The 10,543-nt window shown below is 38.6% G+C and overlaps 1 long non-coding RNA gene across 1 annotated transcript; it reads right to left on the reverse strand.

Annotated features, from left to right (window-relative positions):
* Positions 1-4,710: 4,710 nt before the first annotated feature.
* LOC308195900 lies at positions 4,711-8,187 on the reverse strand. Its single transcript, XR_013951910.1, has 3 exons — positions 8,094-8,187; positions 7,816-7,910; positions 4,711-4,847 (listed from the first exon to the last, which is right to left on the reverse strand). It is a non-coding gene; the product is annotated as an uncharacterized lncRNA (long non-coding RNA).
* Positions 8,188-10,543: the final 2,356 nt, after the last annotated feature.

The raw sequence follows: 10,543 nt of genomic DNA on the forward strand, positions 1-10,543 counted from the left end.
CTTATTCTGTGTTCAGATAACATTTTGTGAAGTGGAATAACATCCTCTTCTCCATTGTTTCTGTTGATTCTGTGCCTTGGGATTTTGACAGGAAAAGGGGTTCCAGTTTAAAACCAGTCAGAGTTAGCAACTAAGGGTTTCAAGAATGCAGACTAAGCAATTATCAAAGAAGTGGCCAGAGCATCTAGTCTGCATGTGGGTCCAAGATTCTCCAAAATTTTCCATTGAGCAGTGGTTCTGGTTACAGCTAACTTAATAATAACAGTTCCTTTTGACCTTCTTCACTGAGTCCTGTTTGCAGCATCTAGACAGCCCAAATCCTGATGTGTGCCAAGGACTTCCAGGCAACATAATAACAGGCAATTCTTATGCTAAAGCTGCTGTCAGTAATAGGGAGTTTATCGCTGTACTTTAAGATACTGTAAGCTGAGAATAGACTGATATGTTTTTGGATATTTCCTTTAAAAATGCAATGAAAAGATATTCAGGTCCAAAATCTACTCACTTGGCTTCTGGCAGTAGCTCTGCTGCAATAAATGCTTCTAAGTGCATACACGTGCAAAATAAAATATGCCCAGAATTAATGCACACTTCTACTTTTTTACCTGGATATTTAAACCAATGCCAAGTGGGCAGGTTCTGGAATCCTTCTGACTTGCCGCTGTTCAGATAAGCGTGGAGCTATGCACTGGGACAGATGGAAAGGATTTTAATTTAGGGGAGAAGAAGTTATAGTCTTTCAAAATGCAGAAATTTGAATCACTGTAATTACTATATATTTTGCAACACAAAAAAGAATCAATAAGCTTCATCCCCTGTGCATAGCAGGATCAGGAACAGCATTTGCTGACATGAGAATGCACCTCCTGTTTACTTTTTACATTAAAGATATGCCTTGTAAAACATATGCCTCTGGTAGCATATTATTTAGGATTCTTTAGAAGTTGTCTTGCTTTATAAATGCTGAAGTTTTCTTTCTTTGAACCTTTTACCCGTCAAGAATTAGCTTTTAATTTTTTTCAAACTGGCTTGTATCTGTGATGGTTCTTCATCTGGAGCCAGACTAAGGAGGTTGCCTAGTTTATTCTGGGGGTTATTTTTTAAAGTCTGTTTTAAAAAGTAACTCTTCTCTGCAAGAGACAGTGTAATTTTACAGATGAGATACAGTAGGCCGATTTCTTTTTAACATTCCTTTTTCATTTTTGTTGACTAGGACTCTCAAGTAGCCAAAAGCAGGGGCTGCTTGGAAGATGCTGTTGGACTTGGAATTATCTGTGTCTGAGGAAGGATGTTTCTTATAAACTGACGGCTTTTGCTCCATCCTTTACATAAATACTATGGTGTTGCTCCAGTGGTGAATAATATCAACAAAACCTCCTTGACTTTAAGATGTTTTTGTGGGAGGAAAGGGAAGATCTGAGGTGTATGTCACACATGATGACGTGCCACAGTAACAGAAGCTAGGTTTAGTTTTAATTTTCCTCCTACTGCCAGTGGTGATGACCCTGAAGACTGGACTGTTACCATGGAGTGGCTGAATGAACCATTATTCCGGCCCTGTCTCTGAAAAGGGAATGCTCAATATTCATACTGAGCATTGTATTGGTACTTATCTATGTAAATTAGACTCTCTTTTTCTTAAAGAAATCCCCATTAACTATTTACAGACATCTCAAATTCATTCAAAAACATTTCCTGATAATTTCTAGGTATTCTTTTTGATCTCTGGGTCCTTCCCAATGAATGATTTTTTTATATCTTTATTTAAAATTTACTTCTTACTCTGATCAGTTCTGTCATCAGTTCACCTATTAGCATATTCATGATGAATGAATGAAAAAGGGAGCATGAAGACCCCTAAACAAAATCAAATTGTAATTTAAGGCAATGCTTTTTGAATATTTGCCCTAACTATTCAAAATTCAGTGCTTCTGAACCAGAAGCGATAAACTCACAAGAGAGAGTGCTGGAAATAATCCACGGACATCCTGTTCTTATTAGAATTGGGCTGAGGCATTCTGACAGATTTTAAACCTGCTGAAACATTATTCATTAAAATTTTTGACTCCAGCATTACTGGGAGCACATCTTACTTATCTATCTAAGGGTGGTTACAAAAAAGTAAGAAAGACAGAAGTATATTTGGTGAAAAATAGGGTGAGAAAAGAAGCAGAGAGCTGCCTATGTGAAAAAAAGAAAGAGACACCCTGGGAAAGCAGCAGAGAGAAGAAAAAAATCCTAATTTTTGTAAGTATGTCTCTTTAGAACTGAGCCTATGCCAAACCTTGGACTTGGAGGCTGTTCTGTCCTTAATACATTGCACATGATTGTCTGTAGTTAGAAAAACATTTTTTGTGGGTTTTTAAAAATTGAATTATCCTTACATGAAATAAAACAAACTATGAGTTTAAATGGCAGAGTAAAAAGAGACCAAATTCATTTTGCAAACCTTTGGAGAGTTTAAAAATCCCTTAGGTTCACAAAAACTCAAAATCCGTAAGATTTGTATATTCCCAGAGTAGCATGTACAATGGACTTACTTCCACCTACTTTAATTAAGTTTTCATCAGACTCTTTCTGTTTGGTTAAGTGATTCTCCTCTCAAGACATGTTTGCATTAAGGGCAGGATGCAAAACGCCACATGGACACATCCTGTGCAATCCAGACAGAAGTCAGGTGAAGAGAGAGGTTGTAAAACCCGTGCAGTAAAGCTACAAGACTGTAGTCAGTTCAGTATTCCTCAGGAATACCTTTCTGCTCTTTATACAAAGTCTAGGCCCTTACCTTAGTGTTTTAACAGACTAACAGGGTCGGATTTTCAGATATTTCACTGCCTACCTAAGCAATGTGAAGCTGGCTCTGAGCATTAGCTCCAATTAGAAGAAGTAATGATTTCCGAGGGTCAGCCTTATCCCTGACACTTCTGGTACGCTGACTCCTGCAGTCCCTCTGACCCATGGAACATGCTGTAGGAGACTGTGTTTATATGTTTTCCTGAATTAAAGCATAATCCTACCCCCAAACTCCCAGTAATCTTAAATGGATGCCTAGGGAAGATCATAGGAGAAGGTGATCTGATTGCCTCTTAAGTCCGTATCTACTTTTGGCATCTTTGATGTTCCTTGCAATTAATCCCACCCATTTCACGAGAACTACATCTTCCAATTCCATTTTAATTCTCATTTGGAGCTTCATTTGATGTCCTTCAAACTTGAACGCGAAGTTACAGTAAAAGGTTGCTGCCACACTACCTTTTCCATGACACTTATTATTTTACACGCTCTGCCACATCCCTCCTGAGTCGTCTGTTTCCCGGACTGCAAAGGTCATGAACTATGTGATCATTTCCTTACGCAGAAGTTATTGCAGACCTCTGGCCATGCGTCCTTGCTCTTTCCCTGTTTTTTTCTGTATTATAAAGTATGTTCTCAGACCCATTTCTTTACTCAGCTTTGGAACTAACTCTGAAGTGTAGGTGGAGCCATCTTTCAGTCAGGAGTTTTCCTTAGAGTTAGGTGCCTTTGTTATTCCTCTAAAGAATAATGTGTAGTGATTCATTTATCTTAGGATACATTTATATATGTTCCTGTGTGTGAGCATACGTGAGCACTCAAGATTTTCTTCACCTGCTCTTCTACCATGGATAGTAGTTTCCACAAAGCTGCTTATGTTTTACTGTACTGGAAGCAGGATTAGGAATTTGGGTGTCCTGCCTTCCAGGCCAGTATGTGACCCCTTGACCAGAGAGTCACACAATCTCTTGCACTCCTGAAATGAAGGGATAAGCACTTATGCCATATATGCTGTGGCTACTCCAAGAACACCCTTACAGCAGCATGGCCACAAGCCTCCTGCTTCAGGCAGTCTCTGAGAGATGGCAGAGGTGGGTCAGCACTTTGGGAAGTGGGTGCAGCTTGTCCTTATCTGTAATTGCTAAGCTATTGTGTAACAGGATTTTGCTCTTCCTCCTCTAAGTGAAATAGCAGCTGCTGTGGTACTTCCTCTGGTGCTTCCTCCTGTGGATGTATTGAGCGTGTTCATGTGCCACACAGGGCTAGGAAGCATGCACAGTGGCACTGTAGTATCAGAGGACATGGGTCACAGAGCAGTTGCTGATGTGTTCAGACAGTGACCTTGAGCTGCATGCGGACAGGACCATACACCAAAGAACTCTGAGGACAAAGACATAGGTGCACACAGGATTAGGCAGGAAAGATGGTGTTTCAAGACCTTCTGTTTGCGCTTAGGTATTTAACATTTGCTTAGATCCAACTTAGATGCCTAAGATCTGATGAGAAACTAGTTTTTATCCTCCATATACATTAGTATTTCTCCCTTACACAAGCAATTCCTCATGTGAGGTGGGTGGCTACACGAACACGGGTAGACTATTTATACTCTGATGCTATATTATTTGAGACTAAGTCCACAGTTTAAATGTATCCATATTAGAAGTTATTATATCGTACAGAAAGTTGTTGAGCAACTATTGCATCATCATAGGTGCCTACATCATATGGCATTTTCAACACGGATATGAGGTCAATAATGTCCTAGGTGCCTGACATAGGCTGACTTGGAGACAGATGCTGCAGTAAGGAGCTGTCTCTACAAGATCACAAAGATGGTATTACTGTTATCCCTGCTTACCTTGGGACCTGGGACACAGAGAGATTTTGACTTACCTAAGTCAAGGTCACTTAGAAAGTCTTTGATAGAGCCAAGACGTGACATCTGTTCTACTGCATCCCACTATCATTATTGGCCACCAAAGCCCTTTTCTTGTTCGTTATTCAAATCTTTTGGAAGAGTTGTGATCACTGTTCATATGCTTTCTACTCTCCTCCTGAGAACAAAACAAACCCTTTTTAGGGAAAACAGAGGAAGATATTGATGGTTCATGGAGCTAGTTAGGATAATCTTTCTTTTAGTGACTCTTCTTTTCCTGTAAGCACCTCCGAATCTTATTGCTCTCCATGGAGTAGTTTTATAAAATAATGGGTGAGCTATCTCTTCTGCGAACTGTAAGGGCTGTCTGCTTTTCATTTAAAGAGGAAGTAAGTCAGCTTTCACATCCTTACTTGAGGAGACCTAGTTTAAAATATTGATGATTGGAAATGAACTGCAATAGAGATAATTCAGTTTAGAAATATGTTATAGAATGCTGACATTGGGATTTATCTCCACAACTAATGCAAGATTCAGCTGTGTGTTTGTTGTGAAATTTCTGCTCATTCTTATCTAGTGTGGCAAGACAAGTTTCTGGACAAGTATCTGTAATGTAACTATGAGCTAAGTGGGTAAAATACTGTACTGAATTGATATTAATGAAAGCATGTCAGATTTTTCTTGGTTTGGGGCTTTGTTCACCTGTTGTGTGTAAAAACAAAAAAGGGATGGGGAGAGGATTCATCTTTTTCAGGAGAGGAGAGGTAATGGTTTAATGTGAAGTTATAGAGCTGCTCCAGCCAGAGCAAGTCACCTTGACTTCTGGTCGAGTGTCCTCAGAGGTGTCAAAAAAGAGGCTGGAGCTGTGTGGGTGCTGATCCTCTCACCCACTGGGGTCCCATGTGGTGGTGTTCAGAGGAAACTTTTTGGATGGGGCCCATCTCAATGTGTGTAATGAAGTACATTAAAGCAGTGTTGCTGATTTCTCAGAGGAAGCTCCCCGGCGTGTGGAAAGTTATTGTGTCTCTTTGGTGATGTGCTGGTTCTCCACTCAGTGGGATCAGGGGTGAGAGAGGTCGTGGTGACGGCAGAGAAAATTCACATGTTGCACAAGCCCACATGGGAGCTCCCCCTTCTTTGTATGCAAAAGAATAGGGGCTAAAATTCATGGCAAGTTAGAGGAGAAGAGGCTCATTTCTCACAGGAGTACAAAGAAGAAAAGAGCATGAGAGCTTGTCTCTGAATTTGCTCTGAATTTGCTCTGAATTTCAGTCTCCAAATATATTGATTTGTGCATAGAATTTTTGGGTGAGGCTTTCTTTACGAATGCAGAAAGACTTTTCTGTAACCTTGCATGGTAACTTGTAAAATAACAACACCTTTTTATGTACAACCATTTGAACTGAGTAGAATTCATAATTAAAAATGAAATAAAAACATCCTTAAACTAAATGTGCAACACCGAGATCAGTATACCTTTCAATGAGCAGAATAGCAGGTGCTGCTCTTCTTTGGGTCATAGCAACCAGTTGGTCAATGTCAACAGGTACGTTATAGCACCAGATTGAGCTATGAAGATGTCAAGGTAAGATTTTCTTTTTTGATATGTCATCATGAAATTCCATCTAGAATGGATTCCCCACAGGGGGGTCTTAAACTAGAAATCCAGAGATACCTGGAAGTAACTTTAAATAATGAGAAAAAATGGTAACAATAAAAATAGTTTGTTCTTCATGTAAGGGAAAATAAGTGTTTTCCCAAATATAAATCATTGCCGGTAACATCAATTTCAGGAAGATAAATATAGTAAATGCTTCACTGTGCAAAAGTATGCATTTATTATAGTCTGTATGAACATTTTTGTGCCCATGAGTACAGAATAAGGAATTCTGTTCTTGGAATCTTAAAAGCTCTAGTGTTGGTGAATACATGAGGAAAATGCTGCTAACAAAAATCAATTTTTTTTTCCATCCATTTCCTCTTTATTCCCATTTAAGTGACTAGTGTTAGCATTATTGTTCACATATATTCATGCACAGGAGCGTATATTCTCAACTCTCCTGCACTGAGTAGCTCTGCGTACATGAACACACAGTTGCTATCATGTTAAAAGATGGTGCAATGACTTCTGTCCCAAGTATTCTCTTGCCAATTACTCTTTTCTGGAGTGAAGTCACATAAATGTCCTTTCCAATTTCCTTTGTTTAGTAATGTATAAGCAGTTACATCCTACTATTGAAATTATTATTATTATCTTTTGCTTAATGTTGAACAGATATAATATGCATTATACACACTAATATAATATACATTTTATAAAGGGACTAGTGCTTGTTTTTAGCTATTCTTGTACAAAAAGTGAAGAATGAATAGGGACATACCTAGTTATATAATTTCTGATGTCTGCCTTGAGTACTGTAACCTGCTAATGTCAAATGAAAAGCTGCACGGTTATTCTTGCAAAGTAAGGATACAAGAGTAGAACTACCAAAAAAGCATTGCAATATGAGGAAAGGTATATAATAAAAAATTATTGTCAGCTACATTAAAAAAAATACTAGATTTAACTTAATGGTATGTTCATATCTGAATTGATATATACACTGGTTTTGAAGAAATTTAGCAAATGTTATTTTATAGCACAGACAACTTTTAGAACATAAATTGTGCAACTCATTGGTCAGACTTTTTTTTTTTTTGGGGGTACTCTGGTCAGAACTATTGTTTGAAAGATTTGTGAGTAACATCCTGCAGAATGTATTTTTCATTCTTATGTCTGCAAAACAAGAGTTGTTTTCATTTATACAAAAATAAAATAAAACCACTTAATCAAAATAGTGCATAAAGTAGCTCTGAACCAGATAAGGATGTAATATGTTTTGGAAGCAATTGTCTGTTTATTAAATAACAATGATTTGCCTTTAATTTTGTGCCTAAGCATTTATTATTTTCTCATTTTACAGAGACACTTCATGACAATGCTGTTGATTCTATTGCTACTGGAGTGTTAAAAAATTCTGCTACTTATAAATAGAAACTTAATGTGGGTTATAGTTCTTACCAAAGTTGAAAATAAACTCTCACTAGGTTATGGTGTCTCATATAAGAAATCATTGAGATCACTCATGATTCTATGAATGACCTACCTTTTCATCTGAGAGCATTGGGAAAGTGCAAAGGCAACACAGTTTGTTTTTCTACTGCACCCCATTTGTAGGCAACAGTACTGCAGACGAATATGCTGTAAAAAGAAACAAAGTCTGAAAGTTAATACCTCAGGCGCCAAACACATGTCTGTGAAAGAGGAATGCAACCAGACATTTCTATGTGCAGTACATTAATTCCTAATAGGCCCTTTCTCTTTTACAAAGGTCAGATTATTGGACAGAAGAGGATCCAGTCCCGTACAATGTATACTACCTACCTTAATGTGTGTAGAGGAACAGCATGGTTGTGTTTTCTTGCTGTGGGGTTAATACCCCTTTAAGTGGTTAATACTTCCACTTGTAACTCAGGACAATCCAATCGTCAGCCCTATGAGAGCTGCCTACATGCAAATCTGGCTTTTTAATTCTTGACAAATAATTCTCTGCAGCAAAGTGCTGGGTGCTGCTGTAACAGCAGGGGGATGGGACGCTGAGGAGGAGGATGCACGCAGGAAGGCTCATACCCCGCCTGTTAAAGCCTGGAGTTTTGTTCCATACAGCACTCATTTTTCAGTCTCCTGCTTCCCTTTTTAATTGCTGATGACATGACAGAAAACATCGGATTGATAATTCAGGTGTCTGGAAGCAGGGCATGACAGCAGTCTTGCCTTGACTTCAGGATGGCACTCATGAGGTTCTGCCAGGGGAGAGGCCGAGCCTGAGCACCGTGGAGAACAGAGACGCTTTGTAGTTGGCCTCCCTGCTCCTGCACAAGTGCACAAGTTTCTGCCAGCTGCAGTGACAGTGCCTGGTTGTGGCCAGCTGTCCTGCCGGGACCACCAATTTACATCGCTTAAACCCCCAATCAACTGAGAAAATGCAGCCACTTTTCTGTGTTGTCAACCACAGCTGAATTTATAGAAGAATATGAAATGTTAAAAATAATAAGCAGGTCCTTCAGTTATTTACTCTGTCGGGACACATTTCATTTTTTTCTCTAAATTGGTGCTCTTAATTTAGATTTTGGACTAATTTATATCACTGTTTTCATATACAAACAACCAACCATGCAGCTTATAACGGCAGGACTCCTGTGTGCAGTCCTGGTTTGTCAAAATTCCTCTTGTCTTCTAAAATAACTTTTCTCAACTAAGAACTACAAAATTTGGTCATGAAGCCAAATTTATGCAGGATATAAACTTTAACAGGCAGCATAGTGTTATTAGATTACCTTTTGTCAAGGGAAGCAGCATGGAACAAGAACAACAGAGCCTGGAATTTCTCACTGCCTTTATTACCCAAAAACTTGACAAAGACCAAAATCATTTTTAACATAATTATTTTTTTTCAAGAAGGAAATTGGTAGCATACAGTGTGAATTTTTGATTCAACGATAATTTATGACTATATTTCTCTACAAAGATGTAATCAGTATATAAAACTTGATTAGCATAGTTTAGCCATTATAGATTTCACGTAATTTTGATTATTATTTTTCTTTGCATTGTTTCTCTAGCCTTTTCAGAACCACCTGAGAGCCCTAAATGGTGAATATAACATTTCTCTACTTAGATGATTCTTGTTGAAAAGGCAGTGGCTTTTATGATGTAGCGAGAATGGAAGCTGTGCAGAACATCTAATAGAAATATGATCATATCGGAGAGTTTGAGTCAGATGTGTCTTGTTGACTCAGACTGTACCATTGACTACGAAAATTTTAGGGAAGGAAGAGAAAAGCAGGTTCTGGAATTTCTACCTGGTGTCTCACCCATCACCCCTTTGGCATGAGCAAAATTTGTGCTAAAGCACAAAAGGTGCAGGATGTGAAATCTGCAGATACTCAGAAAGACTTATTTTAGTGTTATGTAATGAAATCTGATGGGTGGAAATGCCCTTCAAAGGCCGTTTCCTTCTCTTGAACAACAAATGCTGTCATCAGCTATTTTTGATTAGCCAGTGAATTATGGTCCTGTCATGGCAATGGGGCTCTGGTTACAAATGTTCCTTCAAGTGTAGCAACAGGAATGTCATCATGAGCAGAACTTGGCCACCTGCAGTGGCACAGAGTGCCACCAATGGCACTTGTTGGCATGCTCCTGATGAAATGCGGGGTCAGGAGTCATCTTTGTAGAACATGCCTGAGCCTTAAGCACCCATGGCATTGTCTGTGGTTGTAATGTTCTCATTGCTCAAAGGCAATGCAGTGACTCCTAGAATACACGGTTTGGAAATGAGGGAAAAGTGGAAATGACAAATCCTCAATCAGCAGTAAAAATTTTCTGCTCTTGTCTCTTGGCTACCACATATAAATGTTTCTAGAGAGAGTGCAAAAGCTTTTGGGGTGGCAATCCAATATATTGTGATGTTACTCTACAGAAAAAAATCGCGTTAGTCTGTACAAAAAGTGGAAAACTTAGACATAGGAACAACAGATTTGAAAGAAATGCAGTTCCTAATTTCCACCTTCAAATGAGACTACGCAGTACATGATGTTTATATTTCTTCAGTAGTACAGTGGGTAGGGTAAGTTACTGTTCTTACTTCCATTTTCCCGTAGCAATCTAAGCAGTTTAATTCCTTGCTGTTCACACTTTTCAAATACTTTGTAAGAGTTACCATATTTTTCTTCTACCCTCAGGCTATGTGTTAACCTCTTTACTCTCAACATACATTAGTCTCTCGTTCTTTTATCTGCACTGTTGCTCTTTGCTGAATTCATTCCAATTTG

Source organism: Anser brachyrhynchus (genome assembly GCF_964034855.1).
Source record: "Anser brachyrhynchus genome assembly, chromosome: 1".
NCBI lineage: Eukaryota > Metazoa > Chordata > Aves > Anseriformes > Anatidae > Anser > Anser brachyrhynchus.